At 37.6% G+C, this 15577-nt stretch overlaps 1 protein-coding gene across 1 annotated transcript in view; it reads right to left on the bottom strand.

The window, feature by feature from the left end:
* The window catches only part of EPB41L5 (erythrocyte membrane protein band 4.1 like 5), a 97928-nt gene extending 92236 nt beyond the window's left edge, over window positions 1-5692 (bottom strand). Inside the window, exon 1 of the mRNA XM_004674720.2 lies at window positions 5541-5692. The gene's annotated coding sequence lies outside the window, so the exon portion shown is untranslated. The remainder of the gene's footprint in view (window positions 1-5540) is intronic.
* Between the last annotated feature and the right edge of the window lie 9885 nt (window positions 5693-15577).

Below are 15577 nucleotides of genomic sequence, written 5' to 3'. Positions count from 1 at the left end.
TAAGAACATTAGGAATAATCAGAATTAGTTAAAATGTGTATTAGTAATTTTAAAATATAGCACACATAAAATAAAAATAGATAAAAATTACCTTGCCAATCTAATGTTTAATTCACACAACTAAAAGAGTTTAAGAAAAACAGGTGTGTATGTAACTAAGGCAACAAACAGACGATTATTAATTTTGGAGAAATATACTATCCAGAGAAAAGGGAAGTAATCACAGTAGGCGACATGATCAGTTAATAGTTTAGTCCTAACATCATAAACACTAGTAATCTAACCAAAACTATATAGTAACTATGAGTGAGAAGAAGTGCAAAAAGGAAATAGGTGTAGAGAGGAAAGTTAATTTATCTTGCCTGGTAGGTATTCAACAGATAATTCCTAAAGCTAAAAATCAAGAAGTAGCAATAAGAGCAAGTTATTGAAAATGCAAAAGTGTCTTGAGGAGGGAGCAGAATTCAGCAGAGAGTTATTTTTCAAAAGAAGCCTGGACAAATTTATAAAGGTATAAATTTATTAAAAATGAAAGCTAGTGTACAAGTGAGCAATATTACCACACTAAAAAATAAGTGACTATAAAACTGAAGATTACTGTGCATTCATTATAAATATAGACAGTACATGTATGGATATTCCCACAAAAGTAAACCAGCAGAGCCAACAAATCTGTCAGTTTTATGTTCACTGTAAAGAAGTAACTATATTTTAGATAGCTTCTCAGTTCCTAAAACACTCATACATAACAACAGACTCCAGTCTTTCTCTCTACGTATTTTTTCCCCAAGCACTGCTCCTTTTGCACCTTGCTAACCAGTCTGATTTCTGCTGAAATATGAAAGGCCGTACTTTCATTCCAGGCTTCTAAAGCATGTATGTCAGAGAATCCCTACTTAATCCTTTTGAGAACGCCACCAATATCACCCCAAGAAACACGCTGATATCCAATGAATTAGTCCCTTCCACCACCCTTGAAAAAAATTTAATTGCATTACTAATCAGATTTTAAATATTCACCAACAAATCATTCCCCTTTACTATGTAACCCCTTAAGGACACACCTGCTACTTTTAATTGCTAGCCATCCAACATAGTTCATAATTATTAAGTACTCTTACTTGATCTGTAGAAAAAATTTCCCAATATGGTCTTATTTTGATGAAGAAAGTAAGGATGAGAGAAATTAGACCCTTGATCAATTCTAATATTAAATAGTGAAGATGGCATAAACTTTGATTTTCTGACTCTAAATCTTGGTCTCTTTGCTGTATCATAGAACCATTCATCTAAAACCCACATATTAATTACAAGAAATTATCAATGATCACAGCTAACAAGAAGTTTAGTGAAAATACAAACAAAATCTACATGATGAGTTTATTTAAATTTAATTAACATTTCTAACAAACAAATCAGAAGGGGGGGGAAGATACAGAGCAAACAAATCAGGAGGCTTAAAATACTTATCAATGCATCAAATGTGTAGGTCTATTTTAGATAACATGAATCTTAAGTTATCAGATGTTACTGTAGAAGCTAGATGAAAGATATATAGACTATACACTGTTGTTAATTTCTCTGTAAAATTATTTCAAATACATTTTTTGCTTTAAAAAGAAGTCACATGTTCATCGCTTATAATTTATGTATCTGGTTGATATTTTAAACTAGAGACATCTGTAAACATGGTAAAAGCTAAAATATGTAAATAGTCTAAATTAAGTTTAAATGAATTCAATTAAGTGAATTAAACTTAAGTGGGTTAAAAATAATTTAACAGTTCTAAATTCAGGGTTATATCCTCATTTTTCCAGTTTGCATAGTCCTATGCACTTAGATTAACTGGCAAAGCCATGACAATTGTCATGTGAATATTCTAATGAAGTAACATACACAAACACACACATACTTGAATACTGACAAGACTGTTTATAATAACCAAGAAATTACTGTTATTTTTCTTTTAGATAAAATAGTGGTATTGAAGATATGTTCAATAAAAGTCTATCTTCTTAGAGATACATGTTGAAATATTTATAGAAGTGATATACTGTCTTGCATCAAAACAAAACTAGGAAGTTAAGTGATAGTTAAAATAAACAGGTTAGCTAATTAGCCATTAATTGTTGAAGAGGAATGGTGAATAAAACCATTCATTAAACTATTCTCACTAACTCTGTATATGCTAAAAATTTTCCATAAAAAATAACTTTGTGGGGCCCTCCCTGGTGGCGCAGCGGGTTAAAGCACAGCACTGAAAAGCTAAAGCCACTTCTGCATGAGTTCGATTCCCGCTTGCCCCGGAGGTGACCACATGGCGTGGCAGACCTCTCCTGACCCGCCCGCTGCTCCCCTCAGCAGTGTACTTTGTTGATCTGCCTGTTCTGTACCCCACTCTGTCTCTGGTGAATCCTCTCACCCTCTCCATCTCTGGCCTGTACCACAGTTCTGTATGCACAAATAAATAAATCTTTAAAAAAATAAAAATAAATAAAAATAAATAACTTTGTGGGGAAAAAATGCACACACTGAGGTTCCTAGGAATCCAACAAATTAAAAATAAAACAGGTTGCCTGACTTTGACCTTACTCTACACCTTGAAACAACACAGAGTTAAGTTGCTAAGGAAAACCACAGCTTCTTTCATACTTAGATTTTTATTACTTATATTTTGTATTAAGTCTAATGTCACAAATAACAAGTTCTTCACAAATATATGAAAACAACCAGCACATAAATAAATTTCAAGATTTAACATGAAAAACATGAGAAAGTAGTAGAAGAAACAAATTAGGGAGAAGCCCTTTTAAAAATTATTCAGCAAAGAAATTTATCTGAAAGACGAGCATATAGTTTAATAGAGAACTATTACAAATTGTTACGATAAACCCAACAGAAAAAAAAAATGGGCTAGGTATGAAGAAACAAGTTCTAAAAGATGATAGATAAGCCAGGAAAATATAACAAAGGTTTTCAACCTCAATAGTAACCACGGAAATCCAAATTAACAAATAAAATTATATTTATCATTAAACAAAACCAAAATGAAATGACTCAACAAAGCCAGGGTTGAAAAGGCCATGGGAAGAACACAGTCTGTCTTGTCTGGAGGCAAATTTGACACACTATCAGTATATCCTTTCCTTCTGCAATGAGTCTTACATGTGGTCCAAGTTATAGAAACAAGGATTTTCAGGGTATAATTAAGTTTCAATATGCCCATCAAGAAGGTGAAAGGCATACAGAACTGCTGCTTTTTAAAAGTACAGTTGAACTACACACTGGCAAACAAGACTTATAAGTGAAAAATGAAATCAAAGAAAAATGAGTATTTCACACTGAGGTGGGATACATATACAGACATAATGACATTTTTATACACACTCACACACACACACACACACACACAGACTAAAAAGAACATGCAGTGAGGTCATCTCTGTAGAGGGTCATAAAGAGGACTTTAAATCTTCCAAGAATGTATGAACTGTCTTAAGAGTCTTAAATTTTTTATTATTAAAAAAGTTTCCCCATATTCACTCTTTTCACCAACTCCCACTTTTTTTTTTTTTCATGCAGCAGCAGTGGACTTTTAGCAACCACAAATCTGATCCCTGTTTAAAACTCTGTAATGACCTTGCTCCCAGATTCAACTCCTCCTACCTGCCTGACTCTTGAAGCAGGACACTCACTCCTCGCTCTGCTCAGCCCAAAGTCTTTTTTCTTTTTCTGCATCATTACTTGTTCCATCTTTCTCGAACTTTTTTTTCCACTTCACCTCTCCCAACCCTCACCCACTTCACATGGCTAACTTCAGATTTCTGGGTGAAATGTCTTTTCCTCACAAAAGTATTCCAGGACTCCTAGTACCATTAGAATTTTACCTACTACATTTAAGTAAACTGCAATTAAATACTCATGGGTTATTACTGTCTTTCTTTTAACCATACTTAGATTTAGGACAGATATTTAGTCTGACTTGTTCACCATTATAATCTTGTTAGCACAATCTGTATTGTTAGCACAATATAGAACTCATCTGAGATTTAAATCAGGTGGGATTTTGGATGGTAGTTTTATGTTTCTTTTTTAAAAACAAGTTTTTAATCTGATTTCAAATTTTTCAGCAAGGTACTAAACAAGAGAAAAATCTCACACTCAGAAATGCAAATTCAAGTAATCCAATTACTACCTAAATTAACTGAAGTTTTTGTCATGAACTGTGCATACTCTCATAGATGACAGGTGGCAACAATCTTTGGCAAGCCACTGCTTTTTTATTTATTTATTTTTTTACATGGTTCCTCATTCTGTGTATTTTTCCATCTCAGTTGTAATCCCCATGGACTTCTCACCACCACTTCACCCGTGCGCCATCACCACAGTCCCATATGCTCTTCCCACCCCAGTTTTGATCCTAGTCCCCACCTCCACCCCCATAAAATGTCTCTGGTTCACAGCTGGTCATTGTTTTTCATTTTTTCTTTATTCCTATTGCTTTTTTTTTTTTTCTGGTTCCCTACCCTCCTATGAGTGTAACCATCCGGTATTTTCTTTTTCTTTCAGCAACTGCCTTTTAATGAAGCAATATACCAAAATACAGCAAATATAATAAAGATATTAATATATTTAACCCCAGTCGTCCCAATACAGAATTATGTTCGGTAAGAGAATAATTCCACTGAAGTTACACACGTCTTCTAACGAAGTTTATCTCTAAAAAGAAAACCCTGCACATTCGCTTATAAATGCAAATCACCCACTATGTTAGGCAGGGTTCAGCAACAGAACCATTAGCGAATTACAGGTAAGTTTTTCTCCAATTTTAAAAAGACTTTTAATATTACTTTTAAATGGTGCCAAACGGTTTAAAAGAATTAGGTCTTCTTGCTCCTAGGTAAATTAATGAGACTGACAATGTTTACTGGGCAAAGAACCCATCATTAACACGCCCCAAAACAAGGACCGGGGCAGGGAGGGCCCTAGGGACCTCGCCATTCCTGGGAACACACCTGACTTTCGGGACCTCCAAGCGACTCGACTTTTTTCTCAAATGCAAATCAGCCCGAAAAGTCACGGACCTTCTCGTTACTAGACACAGACTCAGGTAGGTGTTCTTCAGCGACCTGCCACATCCACCTCGCCAGCTGGGCGGCTAATCCACGACTTCCAGCGAAGAGCGCCCACCGCTCCTCCCACCCGCCGGCGGCTGTGGACGCCGGCTGGGGCGGGGGCTGGAGGTCGGGGTCACCGCACACATTAACCGGCTGCGCCCTCGGCTCGCTGCACAGTATCGGCTGAAACTCCGCCGCCGGCCCCATTGGTCACCTCCGCCCCTCCCCTCTCAGCGGGTCCGATACTTTGCAACCCGGGAAGGGCCGGGTGGGGGCCAGAGGGTTCCGAGACGGGACCACAGCACTGGCCGCGTACGCAGACACTGGGGCGAGCGAGGAGGGTCCCGGGAGCAGAGCACAACAGAAGTGGGGCGCGGAGGCAGCTGGGCGCGGGCGATCGGGGCCTCTGGGCCGCACGCTTACCTGGGCTGGGACCGCGGCGCGGCGGCGACGGTGCGCGGGACCAAGGCGAATGGAGCGCTAAAATGAGGAGGGGGCCGCGACTCCAGGGACGTCAGGAAATGGCGGCCAGCGGCTAGCGCCCACCGCGCCAATCCCACGGAGGACCCCTGCTGCCCGCCGGCCCGCCCCTTAAAGCCGGTAAGCCCTGCCCACCGAAGGCGGGCTCTCGGCTCTTAAACGCGCGATGGCACCGCCCCGGAAATCGCGCGGCTGGGCTTAAACTAGGGTTAAATGGGCAATGCCAGGTGGGGCCGGCGTAGCAGCCTAGCTAAGCTGCCGCGCGTCCGCTGCTGGTTTAAAGGGGCGCTGCCCAAGCCAACCCCGGCTCTGAAACTTCGGTCCGCCTCGGGAGCGCACGCCCAAGGTTAACCCTGACGGGGAAACTCCGTGACAGGTGCTGCTGGAGTCTTTCATCCTCTCGCTCTAGAAATTAACACATTCTACAAATATTTATCGCTTTCCTGTAAAAGGAACTTCATTCTCTAGGGGGTGGGAGGGGGGAAGAAAGGCAAGGGGGCGTGGGGAAGGGAAGGGGATGTGGGGAAGGGAAAGGGGTGCGGAGAAAAACTGCTAAAACTCCTGGGGCTCTCCGTGGTGGCGCAAGGGGTTAAAGCGCAGCTTTATGAAGCTCTGGGAAGCCTCTGTCGCACTGGCCCCGGCTAGGGAGCTGACCCACGTGGCGCGGCAGACCTCTTCTGACTCGCCCCCTGCCCCCCCACCCCACCCAGCAGTGTACTTAGATCTGCCTGTTCTGCTCCCCACTCTGTCTCTGGTGAATCCTCTCACTGCCCCCGCACCTCTGGCCTGTACCCCAGTTCTGTATGCATAAATAAATAAATCTTTAAAAAAATAAAAATTCAGCTAATATAGATAACAAAGCTGAGAATCAGAAAGTCCCCACTCTGGGAGCCCACACACATGGTGTGGTGGACCTGTCCTGACCCGCCTGCTGCTACACCCCCCCCCACCACCACCAGCAGTGTATTTCAGTCCATCTGCCCACTCTGTCCCTGGTGAACCCGCTCACCCCCCATACCTCTCTGCTTCCCACTCTGTCCCTGGTGAACCCGCTCACCCCCCATACCTCTGGCCTACACCCCAGTTCTGTATGAATAAATAAATAAATATATTTTTAAAAAGTCTCAAATGTGGTAAGTGCCGCTAAGAAAAATAAAGCAGGGGAAGGAGGAAAGATGACTATTTAACAAACTGTGGCCAGGGAACTCCTACAGATTTTTGTATGTTGATTTTTGTCTGTCACTTTGCTCTTTATTGTTTCCAGTAACTTTTTGGTGGAGTTTTCTATTTTCTATATAGAACATACTATTTTGTATATGGAATAGTATATTGTCCACAAATAGTGATAGTTTCCTTTCTTTTCCAACTTGGAAAATACTTCCCTGTATTTGTCTTTACCTAGTAACTCTGTCCAAACCTCTAATACTAAGTTAACCAGAAGTGGAAACAACAAGCATCTTTGTCTTGTTTCTGACCTGACGGAGTTGGATTTCTGGTTTTCACCATTAAATATTATATTGGTTATTGGTTTGTGATATATGGCCTTTAATATATTGAAGTAGGTTCCTTCTGTTCCCATCTTGTTGAGAGTTTTCATTACAAATGGTTTTTGAATCTTATCACGATCCACTGTTGAATTCAACTTACTAGTATTTCTTTGAAGATGTTACAATCAGTACTCATCAGAGGTTCTGGTCTATGAGTGTCTTTGCTTGAGCTATCAATTTCTGGTTTTGGTATTAGGGTAATGTTGGCATCATAAAGTATATTTAAAAAGATTCCCTCTATCTGTGTGTGTTTTGTTTAAAGATTTATTTATTTATGCATACCAGAACTAGGGTACAGCCTGGTGGTTGGGGTGGTGAGGAGAGAGGCCCCACCAGAGACAGAGTGGGGAGCAGCACAGGGGATTGACCAAAGTACACTGCTGAAAGGAGCAGTGGGCAAGACAGAAATCCACCTCACCATGTGGGTTAGTTCCCTGGCCTTGGATCAAACTCACTCTGCAGAGGTTGGTGCTAGTTTGATAGGGAACCCCTGAGCCACCAGTGAAGTCCCTAGTGCTAGATACTTTGGATACTTTTCATAATGCTGCAACTTAACCCCTTGTATTACCAGGCAGGCCTTCTGTCTGTGCTTTTTAAAATAATTTGAGCAAGATCAGCATGAGTTCTTCTTTAAAAGCTTGATAAAATTCACTTTTGAAGCCATCTGGTCCTAAACATTTTTCCATTGCTTCACTATTAGTGATTGTGGATTGTTTAATTAATGTTTCTTCCTGAGTAAATCTTGATAGACTATATTGATCTAGAAATTCACTTACTTATGAATGTAATCAAATTTATTGCCCTATAGTTGTTCATGGTAATCTTTTATGACTTTTTGGATTTCTAAGCTATTTGTAGTAATTACTCATTTATGTTTTTGTTCATCACTGCTCTCTTCTATGTTAGCATAACTAGAGCATTCTCCATTTTATTTAAGTTCTTAAAGAATCAACGTTTGATTTCTTTAGTATTTTATATAGACTTTTTGATATTTTTTACTGTTTCCTTCTTTATTAACTTATGTTTTTCTTTGTTCCTCTTTTTCTGTATGTGTAGTATTAGCTTGTTCATTAAGGATTTTTCTTGCTTCTTAGTGTGGGCCTACGTTGCAATTATCTTAACTGGTAAGACAATTTTTGCTACATCCCATATCCCCTAGTAGCTTGTACCTTCATTTTCATTTGTCTCACGATACTTTCAAATTTTTAAAAATTTTCTTTCATCCCATAGGTATTAAGGAGCAAGTTTTTAAATCTCCATGTAGTCATAATTTTTCCTGTTTTTTTTCCTTATAGTTGATTTTTGATTTTATGGCATCATATCAGAGAGTGCACTTGGTATATATTTTTTAACATTATTTATTCATACAGAACTGGGGTACAGGTGAGAGGTGCAGAGGCAGTGAGATGCTTCACCAGAAACAGAGTGAGGAGCAGAACAGGCAGATCACTGAAGTACACTGCTGAGGGGAGCAGCGGGTGGGTCAGGAGAGGTCTGCCGCGCCCTCCTCAGGGGCAGGGATCCAAGCATGCTGAAGTGGCTTTAGCTTCTCAGTGCTGTGCTCCACCCAGCTGCACTACCAGGGAGGTCCCCAACATTATTTCATTTGGAATTTTTGGGCCTCTTGGATCACAGTGTCCAGTTCATTTTTCAAGTGGAGATGATTCTCAGCAATTATTTCTTTAAGTAACATTTCTATGCCTTTCTCTTTCTGGAATCCCATAATGCAGATTACTGCTCTCAGGTTGTCCCAAAATTGTTCTTGAGCAATTTTAGTTTCCTCTATGTTATTCTATGTTCCTTGACATTATACTTCTGATTCTCCCCATTGTATAAGCTCTCATTCTCTCCATTGCTGGCATTGTCTACTATTGAGGCCATCAGTTTTAATTTTTAATGTGTTTATATATTCATCAGCTCCATTACTTCTAATTGGAACTGCCTAATATTTTCTCAGTCTTTTTTTTTTTTAAGATTTAGTTATGCATACAGAGCTGGGGTACAGGCTAGAGGTTCAGGGGTTGGGGTACAGGCTAGAGGATTCACCAGAGACAGAGTGGAGAGCAGAACAGGCCGACTAACCAAGTACACTGCTGAGGGGGGCAGTAGGTGGGTCAGGAGAAGTCTGCGGGGTCATGTGAGTCACCTCTAGGGCGGGTGGTGATCGAACTCATGTTGAAGTGGCTTTAGCTTCTTAATGCTGTGCTTTAACTGGTTGCGCCACCAGGGATGGCCTCAGTCTTTTTTTAGGAGTTACTTATTTATGCATACAAGCACTGGGGTGTAGGCCAGAGGTGCAAATGGTACGAGGATTCACCAGAGACAGATTGGGGAGCAGAACAGGCAGGTTTACAAAGTACACTGCTGAGGGGAGCAGTGGACAAGACTGTAGAGATCTGCTGTGCCCATGTAGGTCACCTCCCTGGCCAGAGATCAAACTTCATGTAGCAGTGGCTGGTGACTGCTTGATAGCCTTAGTAGTGTTAAGAGCCTAATCGCTAAGCCACCTGGGAGGCCCTTATGTTTTTCTTTATTTCCATACGCATCGTTATAACAGTTACTTGGAACTTCTCTTCAAGCATATTCCATAGTTCTGCAAGATTGAGGCTCCTCTTAGTAACCCCCTTTTCTAGCATTTGTGGTATGTTATTCTGTCTCTAAATTATTTTTATTTCTGATGGGTTGTAATAGGGATAGAATTCATATTGACACCTTGGCACCTGCTGAAGTAGCCAGAGAACTAGTACTGGCAAGGGTGGAAGGCACAATACGACTGGGCCAGTAGGCACCATGGGATCCTGTCCAGAGAAATAATTTTGCATACACAGATTTATCAAATAAACACAACTGATTTTGTTAAACAACATGTGTCATGTAACTAAAATGTTTTTCATAAATAATTGAGGGCAGTCAGTGGTAACAAGAGAAAAATTGAGTGTAGAAGGCAGCATACTAGTCTATTGAGTGGATTATTGGAATTGTAGTTAAGAATGCTTCAGTTATATATGGGACATAACAGAGATTATAAAGAGCTTTTGTGGTTATACCCCAAATTAAAAAGTCATTAATAAGATTGATGCAATTGTCTGTACGACTATTAAAAATACCAAGACATTAAATTATATCTATATAATGGAGTCTTAGGAGTACTGCATCTTGGGAAGTGCTAAGTGGTGATTATAAAGAAAGGTAGACTTGAGGGAAATGCACGGGACTATGGTGGTGGCACAGGGGTGATTTGGTGATGGGAAACCCACGGGGATTACAATTGAGATGGAAAAAAATGTGCAAAATGATGTAAAAATAAACTTTTTAATAAAAAAAATGAGGAAAAAAAACATGAACTGAGATTAAAATATAAGATTTCTTGGTTTGCTTCATCTCTTACAAAAAAAAAAGAAAGGTAGACTTGAATATGCTGACATGGAAGTATTCCAAGAGGAATGTGGAATATATTATACATTCCCTTTGGCATCATCAAAATGTGACGCATACATCCTGTATTCATCAGTCAGTGTAAAGTCAAACAACAATATAAGCAAAAATTTTTGCAACATACAGCATCTGACTCCCAAATGACTAATTTCTTTAATTTTTAAAATGTATGAATAAAACAGTAAACAGCCTGAGATACATATCAATATGGAATACATAAGGAATTGATAAATACATGAAAATCTAGTTAACTTCTTTACAAAAGATATACATGTCAATAAGACACTTCCTTATTATGATCATATAAATTGCTATAACTTCTAATAAGAATATGGAGAAACATTCCCATATGCTTTGATAGAAGCATAAACTGGTATCTTCTCCAAGTACATTAGATAGTATTTATTAAGAATATAGATGACCTATGACCTAGCAATTCTACTGGTAGAAATTTACCATACTGTACTGCAGTGATAATATATTTGTGTATGTTCACTGCAGCATTTTATATATAAAATCTGGAAATTTCTGATCAAGACATAAATTAGTATATTTCCATGATGTAGTACTAGGCAATTATTAAAAAGAATGAGCTATATGAAAGCTGAATATGCTGCATGGACTTATTCCCAAGATGCAAAATTGTGAACCCCCTTAGCATAAACAAAATGTGTATGTATACACAACTGTATATATACATTCCCCTTCCTTCCTAACCCTCATCCTGCCACCGCACCCACCAGAAGAAAATACAAGAAATTTAATAGAGGTTGCCATTGGTGTGAGGAAGTTATTCTTTGGGGTTGAGTATCGGAAGAGGCTTCACAACTCCTCTTGAATCTGTTACCATCTCTTAATTTTTATTATCATAAAGAGGCATGTGATATATACTTTCTTGCTTATTTTTTTTTTAAGATTTATTTATTTATTCATACAGAACTGGGGTACAGGCCAGAGATGTGGAGGGTGATAGGATTCACCAGAGACAGAGCGGGGAGCAGAACAGACAGATCGATGAAGTACACTGCTGAGCGGAGAGCAGCGGGCGGGTCAGGAGAGGTCTGCCTCGCCACGTGGTCACCTCCGGGGCAGGTGGGGATCGAACTCATGCATTAGTGGCTTTAGCTTCTTAGTGCTGTGCTTTAACCCACTGTGCCACCAGGGAGGGCCCTTGCTTATTTTTAAAGGTGAAATTACTTAAATGTTAATATTGTCTTGGAAAGTATTTTCTTCCAGATGAAAAATGGGATACCTGACTGCACTGGGGATATTGACTTCACATACAGGAAGTACCTTTATTTTGATTGGCAAGGCCTTACATTAGGATTAAGGAGTGAGGAGGTGGGGATGGTGCTGGGGAAAGAAGAATGAAGTAGTGACCACAGCTGAGGAGGAGTGACTCCTCAGGTATTCTTTATCTTCTAAATCACTTTCAGTTCCTTTGTTACCTGACAAACCGGTGGCTATACATTATGTGAACAGTATTTCTAGAAATCAAAATCCCATGAAGCATTTTGCTAGTCCCTTCTAATCACCCATTCATGAATAAAACCATTGTAAGAAAAGTCCAAACATAAACTTTCATAAAATAATCTTCAAAACTCCTATGCTTTAAATTACTAAAGCTCATCTTTATTTTGCAATTGAACAATTAAGTCACAGCTAGAATTTTTTCACGTTTGTACCTGACAGACTATTTATCAATCAAAATGAAATATGGCCAACAAAACATAGTATTTCACGTGACATAAATTGCTTAGACTAAAAGTTTTAATGCAAATCAGCATTTCATCGTTTCCTGTTAGTATTGGTAGATGTTTTGTACATGAATTATAGTAATTCTAATTTCTCATTGTAATTAAGACAAATACACAAAGACTTTCAAGCATACAGTAAGTTACAGTGACAAATGCATAGTGATGATTTCAATTATCCAGTGTTGACCAAATTCAAGCCTATACGTTTTAAATGAACCCTATGCTTCTTTGCCTCCTTAACTGTAGGAACAAGCCATATGGGAAAAAAAAGTTTTGTGAAATCATGAGTGTTAGTTTAAAACATGAGGGAACTAATTCTATTTACAATCCAAACCTGAAATGGCAGCAGAACTGTAAAACTGACTTTTAATTAGGAAATTAATAAAACTTTAAAAAATAAGTGACTTTCACCTTTCGTATTTAGATATAGCACCTGTTACGAGAAAAATTCCAACTAAAACACCCTCTGCCTAGAAATAATTATTTTTAAACTACTGTAAAATAATAATTGATGAATACATAGTAAATGATGTCCTAAAATTAAGGCCTATCTTTCAGAAAATGCAGACAGGCATTTCTTATTTGGTAAGACTATAACATTGAAATGTCCTGATGTTGTAGAAAAACTGGGATGGGCAGTTTCAATTTTTTTTTTAAACACATACATTCTAGTGATAGAAAATGAAAACAGTTTAATGTAAACTGGTTTTAGTTTTATAAATTCTGCTCCATGACATGGATATAGTGTTAGGAATTTCCCCTTCAAATTACTTGCGGTGCATTGACTTAACCCCAAGGTGCAACTCAAAACAAATGAATTTCATAACATACAAAACTACAAAGCCAAAAGGATTATAGTAAACCAAACATGGTAGAAGCTAGCTGAGATAACTCAGTCCAGCAAGACAGTCATTTGGGTAGTTTTACTGTACTAAATTAAAAAAAGAATAGCAAAGCTAAAAATCACACAAGTAATTTTTAAAATATCAAATGATCAAAAGATTACTATAAAGCATTTAAACTTGGGTCTAATCCAAAGAACTCTACATGCTAATCCATTCATATCCCCCATACTTATAAATCTCCTAGGATAGATAGATTTTTATATATCAATTCAGTAGTATGAAATAAAGTGCTACTATATGAAGTTCAAGAAATAACTTTAGCATTGAAAATTTTGACCTACACTACAGATTACAGTAAGAATGAATGACTTTAACTCCCTACAGGATAGTAAAAGAGAGGTGCCACAGAATCCCAGAATTGGGCTGAAATTTTCGTGTCCAGGAAGGCAAATAACTAGAACACTGTAATTCAAGAGTAAAAACAAAAAGGCTTCTTTTCTTAACAGGTAAAATGGGTTCAATCATAACTATAGTGGACTTGAGGAAACCATAAATCACCACCTATTTGGGGTCTATGATTGTAAGCAAGCTGAGTATCTTTGATGCTTTTATGATAATCTCATTTAGCAGTATGGCATTTTTTAAATTAAGGTTATCACAAGTAACCCATGCGAAATTTTGGAAATACCTGGGCATGAGGGGACCTGACATTGATTCTCACACAAGTGGAACAGACTTAGCAAAGGGAGATGGCATTTTATGGTTAAGGTATTTATTTAAATAAAGATTTTACTAACTATCCTGTAAAGGGAAATGAATGATTCTTTTTTTTTAAAGTTGGAGGAATGGAAGCAGGAGTCAAAATGATGAAGACCCCATTGAGTCAAGTTTAATGAGTGATAAACAAATACTACATTTGAAAGAAACTGTGGAATAAGTTAATCATGCCTAGAGAAACTGACTTAAATATATATATAGGGTTTTTGTGTTTTTGTTGTTGTTGTTTGTTGTTCAGTTGAATGAACAAATCCATGAGCATGTAAGACACCACTGGTGTAAATTAGAATGGGGTTTAGTGGTCTTATCTATTCAGAACACAGAATAAAAAGGCAAAATCATTGATCTGTCAGCACCCTCTGCACATAATTACAGTTGTGAATCTTAGGCAGTTTTCTGGCTTCATCAAAGTCACATTCTCACAACAATGACCTCATTTGTGGCTGCCAGTGACAAAGCCTGAGAACATTCCTTCATGGTAAATACATACAGCAGAACATTTACCTTCTCCTCAAACACCTTTCCATACGCTAAAAGAATTCAATTATTTTACAATTACAATGGGTATGCACAAATTTCCTTGAAATTTTCAATTTGAGCTAAAAGTAAAATGAAAAAGAATGCATATTTATATAAATAAAAGTTGATTTTTCTTCTACAACTGCATTGTTTATAATGAAGTGGAGGACACACTTTCCCTGGTCTTCTTCTCAATTCTTCACTGACCCTTTTTTAAAAAAGAGTATCTTTAAAATCGAGTCGCAATTTTCTAGTAACATTTAAAAGATACATTCATTTTCTTTACAGCATGAAAGACATACAAATATTTTATCTTTTTTAAACAATGAAGTAAAAGAAGTTAACAGTCTCATTCTTTAGACAATAGAAAAATATTTTCTATACCATTTGCACAACAATAGATGGGAAAATTACTACAGTGTTGAACTGAAACTTTTATGAGCATAACATTTCCAATCATTTTTATCTTTGTATTGAAAATTTTAAAGGTTACAGGAAATTAAAATTCCCACCTAAATTGGCAGTCTTTAAACTTACAATACTGCTAATACCATTCACTCGTAAACTGAAAAAAGAAATTGACTTATACAACGAACTATAGCTAGTCAATGCTGATGCAGTAGATATTTTCTGAGTGTCCATTTAGCTTGGATTATTAAAATAAAAATGACTACAAAACTTCAGAAATTAACAGTGACTGCAATAGAAAAAAACATAAATAAATAGCAGCAAATTTAGATATGGAAACAAATAACTATTTAAGATCTACCTATAACTTCAAGATTATAAAAATAAAATGTCTAATTTTTGATAAATAGGGCTTCTTTTTGACAACATCTAAAGACTTAATGGTAGTAGTTGCTACTAAAAAGGAATGAAGTCTGTATGTAATAAAAAATTGTGTTGCAGACACTATAAAATAATTTGAACACAACAATTTAAGGATTCACTTCATGGGCTCTTTATACAATTGCTGAAATTACCTAGTATCAGTTAGCTCTCAAAAACATTAATTATGTAAATTCCTTTGCAACTATACAATCGTTAAAGAATTTCATAAAACACTTGCTACAATTTGTATTGTGATCATCACACTGAAA

The sequence above is a fragment of the Condylura cristata genome, unplaced genomic scaffold (assembly GCF_000260355.1).
Source record: "Condylura cristata isolate star-nosed mole 26May11 unplaced genomic scaffold, ConCri1.0 scaffold00002, whole genome shotgun sequence".
Lineage (NCBI taxonomy): Eukaryota > Metazoa > Chordata > Mammalia > Eulipotyphla > Talpidae > Condylura > Condylura cristata.
This window is presented reverse-complemented; position numbering and strand designations above follow the sequence as displayed.